This window comes from Bombyx mori, chromosome 28 (assembly GCF_030269925.1).
Source record: "Bombyx mori chromosome 28, ASM3026992v2".
NCBI lineage: Eukaryota > Metazoa > Arthropoda > Insecta > Lepidoptera > Bombycidae > Bombyx > Bombyx mori.
In genome coordinates, this window is record NC_085134.1 from 6,574,469 (window position 1) to 6,596,575 (window position 22,107).

The 22,107-nt window shown below is 37.8% G+C and overlaps 1 long non-coding RNA gene across 1 annotated transcript in view; it reads left to right on the forward strand.

Moving 5' to 3' along the window:
• Positions 1-988: 988 nt before the first annotated feature.
• The window catches only part of LOC134201616 (uncharacterized), a 45,355-nt gene continuing 24,236 nt past the window's right edge, over positions 989-22,107 (forward strand). The window contains exons 1-2 of the long non-coding RNA XR_009976980.1: positions 989-1,263; positions 1,950-2,050. This is a non-coding gene — a long non-coding RNA (uncharacterized LOC134201616). The remainder of the gene's footprint in view (positions 1,264-1,949; positions 2,051-22,107) is intronic.

A 22,107-nucleotide genomic window follows, 5' to 3' on the forward strand; every position in this document is an offset into this window, starting at 1 on the left:
CGATGAACAATTCAGATTCCGCACGAATCACTCATGCGTTTAACAGCCGCACCGCCTCACGGAGCACATTCTCGTAGGGTTTAGTCGACCAAAACCGTTCTACACAGGAGCTCTATTTTCTTCGCCAAAGCGTTCGACAAACTTTGGTACAGCGGTTTGATCTTCAAACTATTCAACATGGGCGTTCGTACCGGATAGTCCCGTGCTCATCATACGGGATTTCTTGTCAAACTAAGTAAGCAAGTATGAGCAACCAAAACACCAAACACCAAAGCCAACGTACACGTTGAAAAGTTCAACGTGAACTTACTGGTGGTGGGACCTCTTGTGAGTCCGCGCGGGTAGGTACCACCACCCTGCTGCCAATTTCTGCCGTGAAGCAGAAATGCGTTTCGGTTTGAAGGGTGGGGTAGCCGTTGTAACTACACTTGGGACCTCAGAACTTATATCTCAAGGTGGGTGGTGCATTTACGTTGTAGATGTCTATGGGCTCCAGTAAGCCACCCATCTAAACAATAAAAAATAAGAAAACTTAACCTACCAAGAGACCGATCAGTTTCTTGCCGGATCTTCTGACCTAATCGAGATTCCAATCTAATGGTAGATGCACTTGTGAAGCAGCTGCCTTTGAACTATTGTACCTTTTTTTATTGCTTAGTTCGGTGGACGAGCTCACAGCCCACCTGGTGTTAAGTGGTCAAGAAGCTATTAGCACACTTTCCCTTCGAGTCTACCCATGCGTTCTACTCAAGCGCCAGATTTTCTGTACACACCGTGAAAATCCCCTCTAAATAAGCAGTTAAAAATTCCAATCGCTCAACGCTTATGTCATGGCCCGTACTTGTATCCGGCATGTAATTCAAGGAGATTGCGACGACATAAGCAGCACTGATTATACCCGAGTACGGTTTAATTACACGGTTGCACTAACACTTGTTTCTCGTGAAACCCGCAAATTGTCGCGCTTTATCGTGAAGTTGTTGGAAATTCATAGTTTTGCGGAAATTAGTGCATTATTGTTTTGAATTTTCGAGCTTTGTGAATTCGAGCTTTTATTGCGACATATACGACGTTGCCGGACCACGTGAATACTGCAAAGTCAAAGTCGCGTCTTTTGTGGACTCTTCTGCTAACATAAACAAGGATACCAGACTGCAAAGACCAATATTAAATTTGACAATTAAAATCCTAATCCGAAATCAAACCCGCAAAATTATGATTTGCGTAATTACTGGTGGTAGGACCTCTTATGAGTCCGCATGGGTAGGTAACACCACCCTGCCTTTTTCTGCCGTGAATCAGTAATGCGTTTCGGCTTGAAGGGTGGCGCAGCCGCTATAACTATACTGAGACCTTAGAACTTATATCTCAAGGTGGATGGCGCATTTACGTTGTAGATCTCTATGGGCTCGAACAACCACTTAACACCAGGTGGGCTTTGAGCTCGTCCACCCAACTAAGCAATAATAAAATATGGACTAAAAATCTGTATCCCAACATGTTGCGGGTACAAATAAGAACACTACTACTTAGTGGAGAACTCGGAGGTGCCCCGTAGTTCACTAATGTATTTTTTTTTTCGAAATTTCTAGGCACCTATGTTGTGGGCTTTTGTTATCGGATGTTCTAGAAAGAATTTGATTTCTGGTACCAACGAATACCTTATATTATGGTCGTTATGATGCTATCACTAGTTAAAGCGCGCGGTTTCCATTCGATTATAACAACTAGTTATTTTGTTGCTTTGTGTGTAATGATTTTTTGTATTTATCTTATATTTTCAGAAATTTGTTACCACGTAAAAAAAAAACAGACTGATTATTCAAAACATAAATAGAGGATACTATTTAATCCGAATCCAATTTCAATGATAGAATAGACAGTTAGCTGTGGCCACATATTGGTTTAACTGAACAAGTTTCATCAATACTGTTCTCTTATCTGTTCAGGCAATGCGATGGGAACCCACATCGATTGCAGTTGGCGTCGACACGAACGAAACAAACAAAAACAGACATCCATGCAGAAGCATTCGAAATTGTAACCAATCGTAAGTACATTGACACAGTGCAGAATTTGCAGTTGTACAAATTCGAGCTTAGAATGTCTAGCTTGGTACACCGAGTTTCGGAGATCAAGACTTTCAGTTTCTGTTCAGTTTACTGGTGGTAGGACCTCTTGTGAGTCCGCACGGGTAGATACCACCACCCTGCCTATTTCTGCCGTGAAGCAGTAATGCGTTTCGGTTTGAAGGGTGGGGCAGCCGTTGTAACTATACCTAGGACCTTAGAACTTATATCTCAAGGTGGGTTGCGTATGTAGTAACCACTTAACACCAGGTGGGCTGTGAGCTCGTCCACCCATCTAGCAATAAAAAAAAAATCTGCTCCAAAGTAATAAGTGAAAGATCTTGCATGAAAGAAGTCTACCTACCGCTAAGGTATCGTAATGAGTAAGTGAAAAAGGGAAGTCTTACATCGGACAAGCGTCATTGCTCGGTAGATGGTTAGTCCCAATGGCGGATCCAGGGGGAGGGTCATGGGGGTCATGACCACCCCCTGAGCTGGGTCCAGGACTTAGGTGGACCACTAATTGAATATAATGATTTTATTTATATATTTTATGTAACTACATACCTTCAATATTTAATTAATTTAATATAATATAATAACTTTGTATAATGGCAAACGTTTGGGAACGAACGCATCTAAATTTGACTATGTGACCCCCTCCTGGCGCCAAAGCTGGGTCCGCCCTTGGTTAGTCCGGATATTGTTGTTCAGAATTTGTGTAATAGTATAGGAAAACTTCTCTTGCAGATGTCGTTAGCGCAATTCAGGATTTTGTTATTACTGGTGGTAGGATGTCTTGTGATCCACACGTCCGCTTGATTCTAAATAAATGTTGATGCTGTCTAAATTTGTCTCAAGAGCTGTTTGTTGCGCGAAAAACGGAATTTCCTGAGAATGCGTACATACATTTAGACTGTGCCGCTGCGTAGGGTTGAAACGTGATCAATCATGTCCTTCCGTGGCAACAGCGATACGTTAAAAGCCGTCAATCCGCGCCGTCGCTGGGAGAGTGCTTCATTTTAACACGTCATATTGTACTGTTATTGTCTTTAAATAACACTATGTCTACGGTATCTAATATAAGCTATACTAATATATAAATCTACAGTGGTTTTTACGGTTTTTTTATTGCTTAGATCGGTGGACGATCTCACAGTGCACCTGGTGTTAAGTGGTTTCGGGAGCCCATAGACATCTACAACGTAAATGCGCCACCCACCTTGAGATATAAGTTCTAAGGTCTCAGTATAGTTACATCGGCTGCCCCACTCTTCAAACCGAAACGCATTACTGCTTCACGGCATAAATAGGCAGGGTGGTGGTACCTACCGGCGCGGACTCACAAGAGGTCCTACCACCAGTAAAAAATGTTTCGTTATAACTACTGAACCGTGCATCCGATTGACTTGAAACTTGGTATCCATGTAGAAAATACATGTACTTAATGGATAGGCTAATATTTATATGAGCGTTGGACTCCCTACACCAGTTGTGGGGGCATTAATGATGATAATCTTTGGGGGGGTGAGAACTAATAATGTTAATTTTAAATGCCCAGCGAAGCGGACGGGTACACCTAGTAGTATATAAGTTCGTGCAAAAAGATGGGAAAATGATCTCATGTTTGACTATATAATTGGACACTATTACGTAAATTCCACAGTCAAACATTAAATATAAGATGACGTCCCAAATACATTGAAATAACCAGTACCATAACAAATAAATTTCACGGTATAAATAGCCAAAACATTCGTTGAACGGGCTTACAATACCAGTAGACCAAAGAGGTTAAAATAAGAAACAAAAAAACCGATTTCTCAACTTTTTTTCGAATAGATTATCTCGATTTTAGTGTATGTTGAGTATGTACAATATTCTTGTTGACTGATAAAAAGGCACACACTGTGATTACTTCCATTGTTCCTACTAAATCTTCCCTGCCTATAAGATTACAGCGAATATCATCGTTTCCATGGCAACGCAGATAGGTTTGTGTTTTACGTGGAAAAGTTAAAATGAGTTCGGATTTTATGGCTAGCACCATGGGCCCAGTTTTGTCTAGTTTGATCGAATTCAACTTTGTTTACTTTACAGTTAAGCGATTGATTGGTGACATGTTCGCGTGGTCATTGCATTTTTGAACTTTTTAAGTATCAACAGAGATGCTTTTTAATATATGAAACCGATTTTAGACGATTACCACAGAGCGTTTCATGAGAACTTATATTACGCGTGCTTTATTTCTATAGAACAAGCTTCCATGAGACTGCCTAAATAGTTCGAAATCTCAATCTTCCAAAGCCCGAAAAGAGTCCTCAAATAGTAGCTTAGCAGACCCCTGAGGAATGTTCTCATCAACTATCAACTTGTATACTTGCCTACTTTCTAAGACAATAAATGAGAAATTGGTTTGTCCGGCCAATCAACATGAGATTAACAATTTGATTTCAACTTATTTTGCACTTTAACCTTTTCAAAATGAGCCTCTAACCTTCATTTCCCAACCCAAAATGAATAATTCTCAACGAGGGTACCTGTTTGGAGGATAGGGTAACCATTATTAAAGAACAATTGAGTCTACGACCTAACTCTAAGAAGCGGTCTGGCCGTCATAGAATTGAATGTTAAACTCTTCTTCCATTGAATGCAACAAAAAAAAATGCAGGGAAATATTCATCTACGATATCTATGGACTCAAGGCGGGAAATAAAAATATAACAATAATGTATACTGCACCTTTATACGGACAGACGAACTACCACGTGATAGTAAATATTTACAGTACACGAATATCAACCTTAAGACAACAGGTTGAACTCCTAATTGTATCTCACGAAGGCTGCGCCACTCTTGAAACTGAAGTGCATGATTGCTTCGTAGCAGACACCTGCCCACTCATAATCATAATAAGGTAGGTAAGCTCATGGGCTCAACCTGAGAGAATTGCTAGTCCTAGCAAGAGCAGTGCTTCGCTGAATCTACTACCGAATCTGAATCGCGACCCACTGAGAATATCCGGCGAGAAACTCAGTGGGTTAGAATTTATCCACCTTACGTTATTTTCGAGAAGAGTTCCATTACTTTGGACCCAATAATTCTAATACTAATAAAAACATGATCGAAATAAAATGAAATCCCTTAGTCTCATTTCTACCCTTTGTTCACATTAAATTAGATTCCCTATCAAATATTCAAACCGGATAATAAAACTTCGTAAACTCCAATTTAACTTTCGGCTCGGTTCATCAATCAAGGACTTCAGTACTTGTTGGAACCTTAAGATAGATGTTTGATTTAATAATGAGGGGCTCTAGGAATATGAAGTAGTTAATGTGGTGGGGCGTAGATGGTTAGATTGATAGATTTCGATACTATAACTATCATTGTAGCCGAAATTCGCGGACATTGGCAATGCCAAGGACACCAACATGTTGATACCTGACAAATCTTTTTTCAAATAATAGATTTACTACTTCTTTATGCCATCATCATTATCCTGCCCTTCTCCCAGTCACCTGGGGTCGGCGCAACATGTTTTCTCCTTCCATACTCTTCTATCATATACCATTTCTTCGCTCACTCCCCTCTTACCCATATCGTCTTTCACACAATCCGTCCATTTCTTCTTAGGTCTACCTCTTCTTCTATGTCATTCCATATTCATAGTTAACACTTTCTTACCAACCTCATTTTCATTTATGCCAATAGCAAGTTAAATAACTACAAAATTGATTAAAGTTCTCCTTCAGTAACAACTTCATCGCTTTACTGCAACAAGTTATTAGAAAGATAGATGTTGAAAGCCAGATACTTGTGTTCGAAATAATGCTCTCCGTAAGAGATCCAATAAGGCCGTCCATTGTTAAATTCATTCCATTGATATTTTGTATTCCAGATTCTGCGAAACTGCATGTTACTTGTAGTAATATTTCGTTGCAGTATTCGTGTCGTACTTTTTTGGTCTAAATAGAAAAGCTAGGTAGAAAAACACGCAACTTAACTGCCTTTCAAAAAATTAATAAGGTCCTTTGCGGCTTTGAATTTCTTCCTGGACGGTATTCCTTAACGTGGACGCCATTCGTGGTATGTTCGTATTTATTAGAAACAACTGGTACGTGCTTGACGCATTGATCCTAGTTCCATACATGCCGTTACTATTATAAGTTTGTGGCTTAGCTGGAGGTATGAGAGGACATAATAATATGTACATAAGTTTGACATAAAGCCGGTCACTGAGGAATTGTTTGAGATGATCCCCTCATCTCCTTTTTATCATTGCACCTCCCGCCATTAGAGCAGAGTTCATCCATATCATCTGGAACCGGTGCGTTCATCGACAGTGCGTTTCCAGAGGTCTTCTTTGCCACGTACCATCCGGCTATGGAATGAGCTCCCCTCCACGATGTTTCCTAAGCGCTATGACATGTCCTTCTTTAAAAGAGGTTTGTGAGAGTATTAAGCGGCTTGGCTCTGCCCCTGGCATTGCTGAAGTCCATGGGCGACGGTAACCACTCACCATCAGGTGGGCCGTATGTTCCTCTGCCTACAAGGCCAATAAAAAAAAAACTTAATATCTTAAATTAAATTTGTTTTTTGAGTACGTGGCATCGAAAACAATGATAGTTCCGTTCAAGAGGCTTACTCTTTTGCTAATGATTAGGATTACGCGAACAAACGATTTTTGAATCACGTAAAAGTTTGTAGTAAGTCAATCTATTATTCGGGTCTTCTTACGACCAATCTCTTGGGTACAAAATGTACGCTGCTAATGCGTTACGTCTCCTGAGTACAAGTTGAAATGTTAAATCATGATCCCGATGTTCGCAGAGCTACCTTGAATTAATGTTTAAGAGAAGTTTTTTGTGATGTTTATTTTATCTGTTTTTTTTTGAAGCGCTTTACCTCAACAAAAAAAGAGTTGAGGACACAACTATTATTCATTATTTATCAGAGTTCTTAAGTAAATAGCGTCACCAGTACCCTTCAGGTACTTATCTCAAATGTATTGTATTATGCCTATCCCAACTGGTGGTAGGATCTCTTGTGAGTCCACACTGCCCTGAAGCAGTAATGCGTTTCGGTTTGAAGGGTGGGGCAGCCGTTGTAACTATACTTGCGTTGTAGATGTCTATGGGCTCCAGTAACCACTTAACATCAGGTGGGCTGTGAGCTCGTCCACCCATCTAGGGAATAAAAAAAAAAGCACCACAAAAATTGGGAGATGCTATTTGCATTAAATCTACATTAGCTTTTGGGAGGTGTGGAAGGTTTAACAACGGACGGAAGATCTTCCATCGATCGGTATTATATATTACTCGGTAGACATAGAGAATTTTTATTTTTTCCTAAACGGTCTTGAGAGACCATTTCAGCCTAGCCTTAACTGGTAGGTGAACTCACGGGGCTCAATCTTGACGTTGTTGCTAACACTAACCCTAGCAAGAGCAGTGCTTCGTAGAATCTACCACCGGATCGGAAACACGACCCACTGAGAAGATCCGGCGTGAAACTCAGTGGGCTGTGTCTGTGGGTTAATTTACTCGCCGAGCTCTTCGTCGCAAGCAACGGGTTCGACGAGAACGATGACCGGGCCGAATTTTGTTAGTCGGGATTTGTATATATGCAAGCTTATCTTGAAAAGGTCGTAAGCGAGATTCAGGCTGCTGTTAAATATCTTTGTTGTGTATGATGGATACCGCCACAGAGGCAAAAGCATTTAAGCTTAAGCGTATTTTTTTTTTTTCTAAAATACAAGTACATAAAGAAGAATCGTCTACTAATACTAACTAATGCTAGCTCTGATACTAATACTCGGATGCATACATAATGAAGCTAATTCATTGAAGAACAAAAGTACAACAACTTCAATATTTTACCAAGAGGTACCTGAAACCTCAATGCCTCACTGAAGAGATATTACAGACTTTAACTAAATCTATACATATAAATAAAATTAGAGTGTCTGTTTGAAGTATTGAAATAACCGCTTTTTACTACGTGCATATGAATATATATACGGTACATACACCAAAATATCATTTTTTACAATTTCTGTCTGTCTGTCTGTTTGTTCCGGCTAAGCTCTGGAACGGCTGGACCGATTTTGATGAGACTTTCACTAATAGATAGCTGATGATATAAGGAGTAACTTAGGCTACTTTTTTTAGACTAGCTTCGCCCGGCGGCGTCACCCGCATTTATTGTCGTACCGCGCGCAACATGGCGGGCCTAGCCTTCAATAATAAAATTTAATGTGTCCGAAGCGAAGCGAGCGCGGGTCGCTAGTAATGAATATGCCGAATACTATCGTAAGCTGTGCAGGGCTTTTTGAACTGATAGAATTATATATGAACATGGCTTTATTTCGTAAACTTAATGTTGTTGTTGTTGTTGTTGTTTATAATTGATGAGAGAATGTTAAGTAGTTATCTCTTGTTTTCATGTTATTTTCAATTTTTTTTTGTCGTACTGTTAACGTTTAAGTTTAGCCTATTTTTCCACTGTTGTAACATGTCATAGTGTGTTATAAGAGATTGCTGTACATGCCTGTAACTGGCTTACATACTAGTACTTAATTTTATACCTGCTAATTTTAAGCTTGAATGTTTTGTGTCTAAATAAAAAAATAAAAAAATAAATGTTCTTAGTAGAATCAACATATAATCAAAACTTGTCTATCTTTGAGTTGAACAAATTTAGTGGTTGCCAAATTATAAGATGAAATAAATTTTAGAATATGATTTTGTATAGAATAACGAAACCTTCCTACCACAGCTTGATGAGAGAGTTATTATTGATATATACAAAGTGCTCACGACTTATAAGTGGTGCTACCAAAGGCCTCGGACATTTGAAAACTGCCACTTAATCTGAAACACGAAGGTGAATTACTATTGTACAATACTGAACATTAGCTGCCATAGCTTTTTTTTTTTGGTCAGAAGGAAATCGCCTGACTTCCGTCCTCTTCTGGGGTTGGCGGACGGAGCATGTTGGAGTCGAACCGACTAAAACCTCCTGTCGCTCAACAACCAATGTCCAAACCTCGCATGAGACAGAACCCATGAAAAGGCAAAGGGGGGAAAGTGAAGCGTTTAGTATGGCGCACATCTTTTCCATCACCCTCCCTCTCGGGACGCCGGACCGGCAGTCGTCGGCGCCATGACCACCAGCCCTCTTGGTCAGCAGGCTATCCGAAGCCCGCCTAGATGGCGTCGGTTAGAGCGAGCTGTCATAGCTAACGACATTTTCAAAATAAGCTTGCCTATACACTGCAAATCCGAAAGAGCAACATTTAGCAACGTGATCAATGAAGCTATTTCATGCTCTTGGAAAGAGATTTTCCATTTGTTGTATCACTACAGTAAGTATAAAGTTGTCTCATCCCAAAACTGGAACGCATGACTGCTTCGCAGCCCTAATAGGCGGGATTGTGGCACATTTAATTAAAATTACTTTTAGGGTTTAATCTCGGATTTTTATTTTCTTTATATTGTATCCGATGTTTCGCATTCTCCACAGTTTTCGTGGTCAAGGAGAACCGTGAAGTGAAAATGGGATATTAAACTGGAAAAATACCAAATCAAATCAAATCAAAAAAAAATTACTCAACATAAATGAAAGTACATACTTGTTGAACGTCAAAAGAACTACCGCCAATTCACAAGAACTAGCCTCCGTATTGAGAAGAATTGGCAAGAAACTCAGCGGGCATGTCTTTTTTTTTTTAATATGAAATTATTATTTATTTATTTTTTAATATAAGATTTTTTTTTAAATATGATTTTTTTACAATGAGTATTATAACGTAACAATTACTACAATATTGAAAGGCCCGGAGCGAACAACTATTGCACAGATGTTCTTTAATATCAACAATTATGTCTACTCTTCGCGTAAACCTAATGGTAGACTTTAGTGGACTTTTTGGCGGGAACGCGAGGAGTGAAGTTGTGTGATTTGTTTTATTTTGTCTATTTAGTGTTTCTTCAGGTTTAAATGTGTAATAATGGTGGTTTATTAACTGTTTAATATCTGTGAAAGTGTACAAATGTGGGAAAATGAAACAAAGCTGCTGGACGTAACTTCTCGGGTTCCTCCAAAAAGTCAACTGAAAAAATCTCAGTAAATGACCACCATTTTACTGCGATTATAATAATATTTCATCCCATATCATTTCATTTCATTAAATTTCATCCCAGTTGATTAATGTCTCAAATTAATCATCTTCATTTCATTTCACTCCATATTATCATGTTTCATAAAATTAAGAATATAAAGTAAAATAAGACATGACTTAAAGGTCTTAGTTACCAGGTCATAAAATCTCTTAAAAAAAAAAAAGTAGACTTTAGTGTTACAAACTGCTTTGCTAAGATAAACATAATAAATATATCGATTTTAAACATTAATCTATTTTATTTAAAGACTATCCAAATTTTGATAATAATTAACTGTTTTCGTGCACCAAACGACAAAAGCTATTCACCTCCCTTGTAATCTTCAACAATAATGCTAATGAACACTTCAATCAGATTCGAAAACAAAGACCACTATTTATTTAGTAGCGTCTCGAAAATTCGACGAACAGGAGATGAAGAGACGTCCTGTTAATTAAATTGTTATCTTAAAGAACGTAGCGATTGTGTCCGATAAAACTCATCAAAAGATGATCGGGTCGAGTTTGAGTGGCGACAGATTCCAATTTCCGTAGCTATCTGATCTTTAAGTGTTCTCTATAGGTTTTGGGCGGAGAGCGCGTATGGTACACGTCATGAGAGACGAAAAACTAATATGGGAAAAATAATATAGTTCTGTATTCGGAAGGCGTCAAGGTGTCGTCAAGGTGTCAATCGCGTCTAGTGGTTCCGACCTTCGTGGCTAATTATGTGTGTCTAAACAATATTAAATCTATATCAGTAGGTCGTGTAAGTACAGGGCATAAGAAACGAAAAGACTAGTTCTTTAGTAATCTGTGCTAATACTAATTTAATAAAATCTATACTTAATATTATAAAGCTGAAGAGCTTGTTTGTTTGAACGCGCAAATCTCAGGAGCTACTGGTCCGATTTGGAAAATTATTTCAGTGTTAGATAGTCCCTTTATTGAGGAAAGCTATAGGCTATATAACATCACGGTAAGACTAATGCAAGCGGAGCACTAATAAGGAATGTTTCAAAATCGGGGTTTTAATCCCTTTTGAGAACTTCCACTGCGTAAGTTGCGGAAACGGTTAAAGTTTCGCTAAACTAATGTATGAGAGTCTTCTCTGTATCTGTATCTGTCTAATGTATGAGAGTCTCTTTTGAAGTTCATTAAAAAGCGTGTTTTTGGTACCTGAAATGACTCTTTAACATTCTATTAATTAAAAATATTTTCTCTTTCTACGTAAATGAAGAGGCGGGTAAAATTTTGCGTTATGCCAAATAGCAATTCTCCTACAAAGCGCTCTGATGTTGACTTCAATTCAATATTAAATAAGCCTTACTATATATTTAAGATAGCAAAAAAATAATAGAAAAATAATCTGTTAACTTACGCCACGCATCAGGGTCTGCGATTTTATCTTAAAGGTATTCGTGACCCTTTACTAAGTACAGTATTGAATATCCGACATGTGCTCACAAACAACTTCAGAGATTAAAATGATAGTCATACAGCTATAGGCAAATACATGTAATCTGACAACAACGTTAATCATGTCATTGAAAATTTCTAGAATTCTGATATAGACACAAGTTGTAAACGACAATATTGGACAGTTTGTCTATCGAAAATCCGCTCGATGGAATTTTTATGTATTCACTGGTGGTAGGACCTCTTGTGAGTCCGCACGGGTAGGTACCACCACCCCGCCTATTTCTGCCGTGAAGCAGTAATGCGTTTCGGTTTGATGGGTGGAGCAGCCGTTGTGACTATACTGAGACCTTAGAACTATATCTCAAGGTGTGTGGCGTATTTACGTAGTAGACGTCTATGGGCTCCAGTAACCACTTAACACCAGGTGGGCTGTGAGCTCGTCCACCCATCTAAGCAATAAAAAAAAAAACTATAATATGATATTGATACAAATATACAATTGGGATTAACGACGGAAGGGAAAGATCTTCCACCGAGCGGGTGATATTGCTCGGTAGACCGACGGCCCAAATGTTGTTGTTCGGAATTTGTATATATGCGCTTTATCATGAGAATGTCGTAAGCGAGGTTCAAGCATCTGTCAATTATCTTGCGTTATATGATGGCTACCCGCCTTATGTCTACTAATATAGCTTTATTATGGATCATTCAGATCAAGAATACGGCCTATTTCTGCTGTGAGGCAATCATTCGTTTCGGACAACCTTTCAACAATACAATTGAGGCTTCGATCTCAGGCCTCAAAGTTCCAAATGTAATCACTTTACTGTAAGCGATCCATTAGTCCGTTCACTCTGTAATAAAGGTTATTGTTTTTTTTTTAACAATATCTCAATCTCTCTCAATCCAATATCGTTATGACCAATATATCAAAGTCTATAAAAAGCTCGGACCTTCTCCGACAGAAATGTAATTGCCTAAGAATGTAGGTCAAGCCACATTTCATTCTCACGCTATATTCTGGAAGAAATAATGCAATTGATATATTACATCTACTAACATATAATTTGTGTGCTTGTATTCGTTGCTTTGTTTGCTTGTGTTCTACATTAAGATAGTGTTTTTTTCAGATCTTAGTAGCAAGCTTCTCTTTAAAATGTTAGTAATTCTAGCCTATATTTGGGATTAGAAAATGGGAGCCCGGCGGCTTAGAGCGTTGGTTGGTCTAATGAATTGCAACCCAATGCTCGTGCAGTGTATAGGTATGGTTTTGGTTGCCGGGGAAAATTCTGTTGGCTCACTGAGTTTCTTGCCGGGTCTTCTCAGTGAGTCACACCGATGATTGCTACAGCGACGGCTACGGCTGCAGCTGCGGCTGCGACTACGGCATGGACTACGGCTACGCCTAGGGCTACGGCAAGGGCTATGGCAAGGGCTCCGGCTACGGCAAGGGCTACGGTAAGGGCTCCGGCTACGGCAAGAGCTGCGGCTAGGGCTACGGCTGGGGTTACGTGTAGGGCTACGACAAGGGCTACGGCAAGGGCTCCGGCTACGGCAAGAGCTGCGGCTAGGGCTACGGCTGGGGTTACGGGTAGGGTTACGGCAAGGGCTACGGCAAAGGTTACGGCAATGGCTACGGCAAGGGCTACGGCTACGGCTAGGGATGCGGCTAGGGCTACGGCTACGGCTAGGGCTGCGGTTAGGGTTACGGCTAGGGCTAGGGTTGTTAGCAATTCTCTCAGGTTGAGCCCGTAAGCTCAGCTACGCAACCCCTGTAGCTGAAATAGCCCCACAGACTATCAGTGAAGTTAGGGGAAAAAAGAAGGTTCTTTTATAAAATTATTAACGACACGCATATTATACCGATTTGTGTATATCAAACAGTTTTTAAAGAACCGAAGCAGAAACGAACTACGAGCCTAAAAGTTAATACAAACTATTTTTTCTAAGGAATAAAACTTGAATGTTTAGTGAGCCCGTAATGTAATGCGAAGTATAGTAGTGATTGTGAAGTAATTTTGGAGGTGTCAAGCCTGTAAGTTCGCAGGAAGCTCGGCCTAAGTTCAATATAATTTCCGGAAAAAAAAGGACTACATTTTTTGCAATAAAATACCTATGTTTTAGGCGATGAAGGAATAGCAACGTGTCGTAAACAGCAGAAATTTTCATTTCCGTAATTACCGACCATCACGACCCTGCCTATTATTTCTCTTCAGCAAAGATTGTAGTAGGGAACCTGACATTATCGGAGCATTCAACCTCTCACTATAAAATGCGAATGCGTTACTCGTTAACAGTACAGTTATATAGCAGTAAACTACCCATTAACATCACTGCGTGAAATAATGACCACTGAGATCTCGTTTTACAAAAATAAAATTACTTAAAAATACGTAATTTGAATTTCGATTGCTTTTCTGTCGTTTTTTTTATTGAAGTACCCTCGTTGCGTTCACCGCGTTTTAAAGTGATCTAATGAAAAAGGGTACCGTCTCTAAAAAGCCTCGAGCGATTTAGTGCCTTGGTAAAACTTGAAACGCAGTCCACAATCTCGTTCCCGGCCTCCATATTCAGTGGGACTCCGTAAAATTTACTTAACCCTAAGAGAGGCCGCGAATACGGACCCTAAACCGTAGAATAAGGTCACCAAACTCCTAAACTCAAGACATAATCCTGAGGGATTTGTAAATTCATTACTCGCGATAAAAGTTGGCGGTGAATTAAAACGGAGATTATGAACTTCGAGGCTGTCAGTAAAGTTGGATCGGGAGGGATATTTTTAAGATCCTTTTGTATTAAGAGAATTCATTGTTTATTTTAGTAATTTCTGAAAGTTAGTCCTGAGGAGCTCAACTTCAAAATTATCTGTGATCGGTCCAGACTTTTTTGTGACTATATAATTACATTTACATAGCGTCAAAAAGATTTGACAGTATTCAACTAAATCATAAATTAATATGATCGGCAATGAAGTACACAAATTAGTGTAATAAAACAAATCACCAAGAATTTAACTAATTTAAAAAAAAAACCAAAAACATTTTGTCGTCTTTTTGTTGTCACTTTTTTAAATGTAAATATAAATAAATGTAGCAGATGTAAAATAAACGGATGGCAATGAAATATTTTTGTATTGTTGTAATAAAAAAAAATATTTTATTGCATTCGGACATATTATGACTACAAAATAGCAACTTTTTAAATTAAATTGCGAATGTGCAAAAAATATTCGAAAACGTAATTTTTGTGTAAAATTACGTCCAAGCCCTAACCCCAACGTCTGATCGACGTTTTGTAAAGATTATGAAATCAAAATAGCTAAAATTAAAAAAAAAAAAAAAAAAAAACCTTAATAGCAAAGTAATAACTAATTTAATTATTTCCCTTAATTTGGTAACAATAGTTAGAAAGTGTAATCGATCCTTGATATAATTACTTCAAATATTTTATTTCTATTTTAAATCTTATATTTTATTTGATTCTTCTGAATATATTAGCATTTTATTATTAGATTTATTTAGATTTACAATTAGATTATTTTAAACTATATTTATTTTTTAAGTTCGAGCAGCATCTATCCAAATATAATTAGAAATATAATTTCTTTAAACAACCTTTAATGTCCAGAGGATTTTTTGCGGTTATGAGCCCCTTTCATATTTCGCAATAACATAGAATTAGTTAAAAACTGAATTGCCGGTAGTGATATATTTAATACGCTTTTATCAGCTTCAGACGTATGTATGTTAGTATGTAACGGAATCTTTGAGCATGATTTTGACTCCCTTCAAAACGTCGGATTAACTCGAAATTTAGTATACTTATTAAGGAACGATGAGAATTCAATATTTAAAAAAAATTGATAAAATTATAATAAATTTGAATTAAAAATAGTGTAAGAAAAAATGATTTTATTGTAAAAAAAGCGTGGGGTGCTTTTCAGGATATTATCAAAATAACCCTTCTACTCATATCTGTTCATAAAATATTTATAACTACTGATAGCATACACCCCACGTTTTTTTAAACTATGATTATTTTAGTGAAACATTGAATTGTTTCGCATTTCTAAATACAATAAAACGTACAAAAAATTTCATCACAGGAAAAAGATAAACATAAAATATTATATTATTTTCCCTCTCAGACACATATCATCGGCTCCTTACCCGTTCGCATAAAAAGGTAAATAAATTCAAACAGTCATAAACATAGGTTCGCTGGGTGATAAATTCCGATAAAATTCAACCAGAAAACGGCATTTTTCCTTTTTGTCATACGGAGGCTACACGGGTCGGAGCTGGGAGACATACATGCTTTATTCATAGCCCTTAGTACGGAAAGGTAGAGGACACGATGGATGAAACTAAGCGATAGCAAAAAGTCAATCATCTATTACTTAATTAAATTATCACATGACATCTCATAGTCTAATTTGACTGTTTTACTAATTCGAAAAAGAGCATTTAAATGAAATGTGAAAAGCGAATATCATGAAACATCCAAAATAAAAGTGCCAGTTTTGATATAAAAAAGAATAGATATAATAAATAATAGTTTTAAAAAAACTAACAAAATACGCTGTTATAGAAAATCCAACTAAAAAATACGCTTTTTTTACAACAAAATAATTTTGTAATGCACTATTTTTAATTCAAATTTATTAAAATTTCTTCTGTTTTTTAGTAGGATTTTCAATAAAAGCGTATTTTCTTAGTTTTTTTTAAACCATTATTTATTTTTATGTTTTAGTTTAATTTTAATTTATTCAATATTTTTTACAATTTATTTTTAATATTGAATTGTCATCGGTCCTTAATAAGTATACCAAATTTCGAGTTAATCCGACGTTTTGAAGGGGGTCAAAATCATGTTCAAAGATTCCGTTACATACTAACATACCTGCGTCCGAAGCTAATAAAAGCGTATTAAAAGAAAGCTTGAACAACGTTGAATTCAAAAACCTATGACAATAAAAGTCTTAAAATTGGCTTAATGAAAGAGGATTAAAAATGGCAGCGTCAAGTAGATTAACAAATTCATTTTAATTGCGACCTTTTGTGTTATGTATTAAGGTTCTTAGTTTGAAAATAGCTGCCAGAAGATGTTAGCTAGACGCCGAGCCACTTCCAAACATTTACTCTAAAAGTCTATGGAGGTTCCGTTAGACAACACGGTTTGCGGTTGGTATGATTTTTAAAGATTGAAATATTCAGTAATAATGTTTTGACAACATATAAATTACATGTAAAGTAACTGAAATCATTTGTAGCACGAGTGAATTTAACGTCACTAAAAATTCAAAGTCGCACGGAATCCCTACTTGTCATTTTTCAGTGCATATCCTATACATATAAATAAAATTGTAGTGTCTGTTTGTAATATTGATATAACCGCTTTTTACTACATGCATATTAATATATATACGGTACATACGACAAAATAACATTTTTTACAATTTTTGTCTGTCTGTCTGCCTGTTTGTCTGTCTGTCTGTCTGTTTGTCTGTCTGTTTGTTCCGGCTAATGTCTGGAACGGCTAGACCGATTTTGACGAGACTTTCACTGATAGGTAGCTGATGATATAAGAAGGCTGCATATATCAGCAACAGTATAAATAGGCTACTTTTTTAGACTAGCTTCGCCCGCGGCGTCACACGTAACATCGCGGGAATCAGCTATCAATAATAAAATTTAATGTTTCCGAAGCGAAGCGAGGGCGCTAGGAAATACATATAATCAGTAGACATTGATATGAAATAGTCTATACTCTATAGATTTCAGTTTTGTTTCTAATTAATCACGTATGTATGTATAATATTTTATAGAGATTCAAAGTCGTCGTGGCCTAAAGGATAAAACGTCCGGTGCATTTGTGTGTAGCGATGCACCGGTGTTCGAATCCCGCAGGCGGGTACCAATTTTTCTAATGAAATACGTACTCAACAAATGTTCACGATTGACTTCCACGGTGAAGGAATAACATCGTGTAATAAAAATCAAACCCGCAAAATTATAATTTGCGTAATCACTTGGTGTAGGACCTCTTGTGAGTCCGCACGGGTAGGTACCACCACTCCGCCTGTTTCCGCCGTGAAGCAGTAATGCGTTTCGGTTCGAAGGGTAGGGTAGCCGTTGTAACTATACTGAGACCTCAGAACGTATATCTCAAGGTGGGTGACGCGTTTACGTTGTAGATATCTATAGGCTCCAGTAACCACTTAACATCAGGTGGGCTGTGAGCTCGTCCATCCATCTAAGCAATAAAAAATAAATAAAAAAGAGACGAAAATCGCTTATTCCGTTACCAAGTCAACAGTCTAGGTAGCCGCACGGTCATCGATCATCGACGGGTGCGTCCGGACTGGTGGATATCTCCGTTGGTCCAACTGTGGACACGACGGAGGACTGACCCGAAAGAGCCTAAAATCCTCATTTTAATTCCCAAACTTTTTTTTTCTTTGGAAACGAAACTTTTTTTTTTATTGCCCTTGTGGGCAGACGAGCATACGGCCCACCTAATGGTGAGTGGTTACGGTCGCCCATGGACTTCAGCATTGCCAGGGGCAGAGTCAAGCCGCTACCTAACTTGAACCATTGTACCATGGTTCACTTGCGGACTAAATAATAATAATAATACAGAAATAATCCCGGTAGTTGTGTCGGTGAATGGTTTGGTCCCTAAAAGCCTCTCAAAACATCTCGAGAGGCTTGGTCTCAACAAAAAGTCGGTGGTGGCCCAAATGCAAAAAGCAGTCTTGCTCGACAATGCCCGTATAGTTCGCCGGTTTCTCTCCCAATAGTCCCTAACGCTCCGGCCGATTGTTGCCCACCTCGCCGGAGTGTGTCCTGCCGTCTTCCCAGGCGTGGCAGTGTTTAATAAAGAATAATAATAATGGTTGGTTCGAAGTAAGTAACAGTTGAATGGGAATATTTGAAATGTATTCAACTGATAATTACTTTTTAATAAATGTATCTTTTTTATTTGATTGGTTTTGTTAATTTTGAGTGTGTTTCAATGATACTACCTATATGTACACATATGGACTTATTTTTGTCTGAAATAAAATAAATCATTCATTCATTAAACTAAAGAAAGAATTTAATGAAATCGCATGAGTCGCTACTACGAAATAAGTATACAGAGTGATTAGCTTGAATGTCCTGAATTGCATTTGGAATATTGAAGGAATATTCTTTATGACTCTCGGTGGTGCAGTAGATAGCGCTAATGACTGTTGTGACAATGAGGGTCGTGGGTTCGATTCCCACATCAGGAAAATATTGCTCTTTGTCTAGTATGTGTATATTAGTATGTATATCCGTCTCTGATACCCATAACAGAGGGAATCATAATTTGATCGTGCATAATCTGTTCCCAGTACCCAAAAAAAACTCATCGAAGACAAAAATACATAAATCACTTTGTACATTAGAAAGGTCTACGCAATTTTAAATTAATATAGAAATGTCATATTACCTTTTAACGGTGGTTTAATTCTGAACAGTCTTGGGGGACCTCAACATCCAAATCAGATGAGCTCATCCGGTGTTGGTAGGTTACAACCGAAAACCACGAACATCAATCACAAAGTGAGCATCGTCAGCATCTAAAATCTAAAATACATTTTTTTTATTGCTTAAGTGGGTGGGCGAGCTCACAGCCCACCTGGTGTTAAGTGGTTACTGGAGCCCATAGACATCTACAACGTAAATGCGCCACCCACCTTGAGATATGAGTTGTAAGGTATCAGTATAGTTAGAACGGCTGCCCCACCCTTCAAACCGAAACGCATTACTGATTCACGGCAGAAATAGGCAGGGGTGGAGGTACCTTACCCGTGCGGATTCACAAGACGTCCTACCACCAGTAAACATTGATTATATATTTAATTGATATAAACAAATTGATTATATTCAATTAGATTTTTAATAATGTTTTTTTTTTTAAACAATTATAATTGTTTTTAATACGCTTTTAATATTTTAATAGCTTCATACGTATATTAGTATGTATGTTAGTATGTAACGGAATCTTGGAACATGGTTTTGACCCCCTACAAAACGTCGGATTAGCTCGAAATTTGACATACTTATTATGGACCGATGACAATTCAATATTTTAAACAATTTGGTCCTTACTAGGATAATCAGGATTAGCATTTTTTTGATTTCCTGAGACCCGAAATGTCTGCGTCAAGACCGTATCAATAGTTATAAATATTTTGATAACATTCAGAAAAGCACCCCACCGTTTTTTAAAAACAACATCATGTATTCTTACACTATTTTTAACTCAAATTTATTAAAGTGTCTTTCTATCTTTTAGTTGGATTTTCTATAAAAGTGTATTTTTTTTTTTTTGTAATTTATTATTTATTTTTTACTAGCTGACCCGGCATACTTCGTAGTGCCTCAATCGATAAATAAAAGACCTAAACTTTTGTATAAAATAAACTTAAAACAAACAAAAGGAATCCGTTCGACGGAGGACACATCAAAGGAAAAACAAAATTGTTATTTTTATTTAATTCCGACCATTTTCATATTTATCTACCTTTTAAACCTTCTCTGGACTTCCACAAATAATTCGAGACCAAAATTAGCCAAATCGGTCCAGCCGTTCTCGAGTTTTAGCGAGACTAACGAACAGCAATTCATTTTTATATATATAGGTATATATAGATAAGTTTAGGAAATTTATTAAATTTCACACATTTCACACATTTAAACAATTATCTTGTAAATAAACGAAACGACCATGTAGTACTACTAATAAACAGTTAAACAAAAATAATTACGGCCCCATAAGCCAATATCTTTCTGAGCTAATATCGTCTTTGTCTACGCTGGCTTGTATGTAAATGACAAAAGGTATTCAGCTATGTTGCGTTGCTACAGACCAGGAATCCTTTTGTTTTCTGTTTCCCTCTTCTATTGATTGCGGCTCGGTTGCCGCCTCTCACACCGTTGGTATGGACAATAAATGAACTTTAGATAGTTGCTAGTAGTAGTAGTGGTAGTTTTATTTTTCGAACTGGAAAGGCAAAGATGTCATACCATATAGCCTAATTTTTTTTTTATGATTTAAGTATTACTGGTGGCTCGGAGATCTTTCCAGTTTCACCAAGACAGGTGCGCGAACAAGGCTCAGCCAGGAAGGGTGGAATTTGCTAACAGCTGCCCGAATGAATCTACTACCGAATCGAAATCGCTAGCCGCTGAGAAGATCCCGCGAGAAGCTCAGCGAGCTAATGCATGGGTTAGGTTGCACGTCGAAGTCTTTGCCGAGTTCGACGAGTACGGTTACCGGGATCCCTAATCCTGCTCCTAGTGTTAGAGCTGAAGGTATCTAATGCAAGAGTTATTGGATCTGATGGATCCGTAAGGACGTGGCCTAATCTAGCCTATCAGCCTAAAATCATAATATGAAGTGAAATGAAATGAGATGATATGGGATGAAACATATAATCTCTGTAAAATGGTGGTCATTTACTGAGACTTTTTCAGTGGACTTTTTCGAGGATCCCTAGAAGTTACGTCCAGCGTTAGATAATTGTCGTGGCGTGCAACCTCTTTGACAGGACATACAAAAAATGACTAGACATAGACTAAGACAGAGACTTGACATGTGTGATTTGACGAGACCTGCACAAAAAAAAAACAAAAAAACGTTAAGACGAGCCTTCACTGGCAGTGGATATTTTTTAATGCCCTTCTTCGAATACCTAAATAGATGACAAGGAACGAAGCGACCTTCGCTTCCTATTTCAACGACATTCAAAGAATGAACTAAATTTGTTCAATAATTCGGACAATTAAATTATTAGAGGTTATATTACATTATTAGGATATTAATAAAGTGTCCTCATTCTTCATCTTACTTTATCAATGACCCCTTATGCTTACAATCAGGAATACCGATGGTGGGACGTATTACATACTGTCCTTTTTTGTACCGCGAACCAATCTCGTCTTTCGTTTCGAAGAGTACATTGAATTGAATACCTTTTATTTTCCTTGTCATTGAATCTTCGACCAGTATACGCATAAAGTATTGTTACGCAGGTAAGTAACGCCATCTATCGTCGAATAGCCGAACGTATATCGAAGGATCTATTAACATTGCTCAAGAAGTACAACGCCATCTATTGTCAGATAGCGGAAACACACGTCGAAGGTACTCGACTTGTGGGGAATATTCTCGACGATTCTAGGGATGTCGTATCGACTATAAAAGCGTTGCAGAGATGGCACGCAGTCAGGCAGTAATCGGAACTACTCGAAGTGAAACAGCGAACGGATCACCTGAAACGAAGCAGAAGAAGTGAATTAAGAATTTTAAAGTTTTCTGTGAGTGCCCTAAGTGATAAATGCAGTTTGAAATTGTACTTTGGTGGATCATTTATTTATCTCGAGCCCTAGCGCGTAACAGTATATTACTTCTCTATAC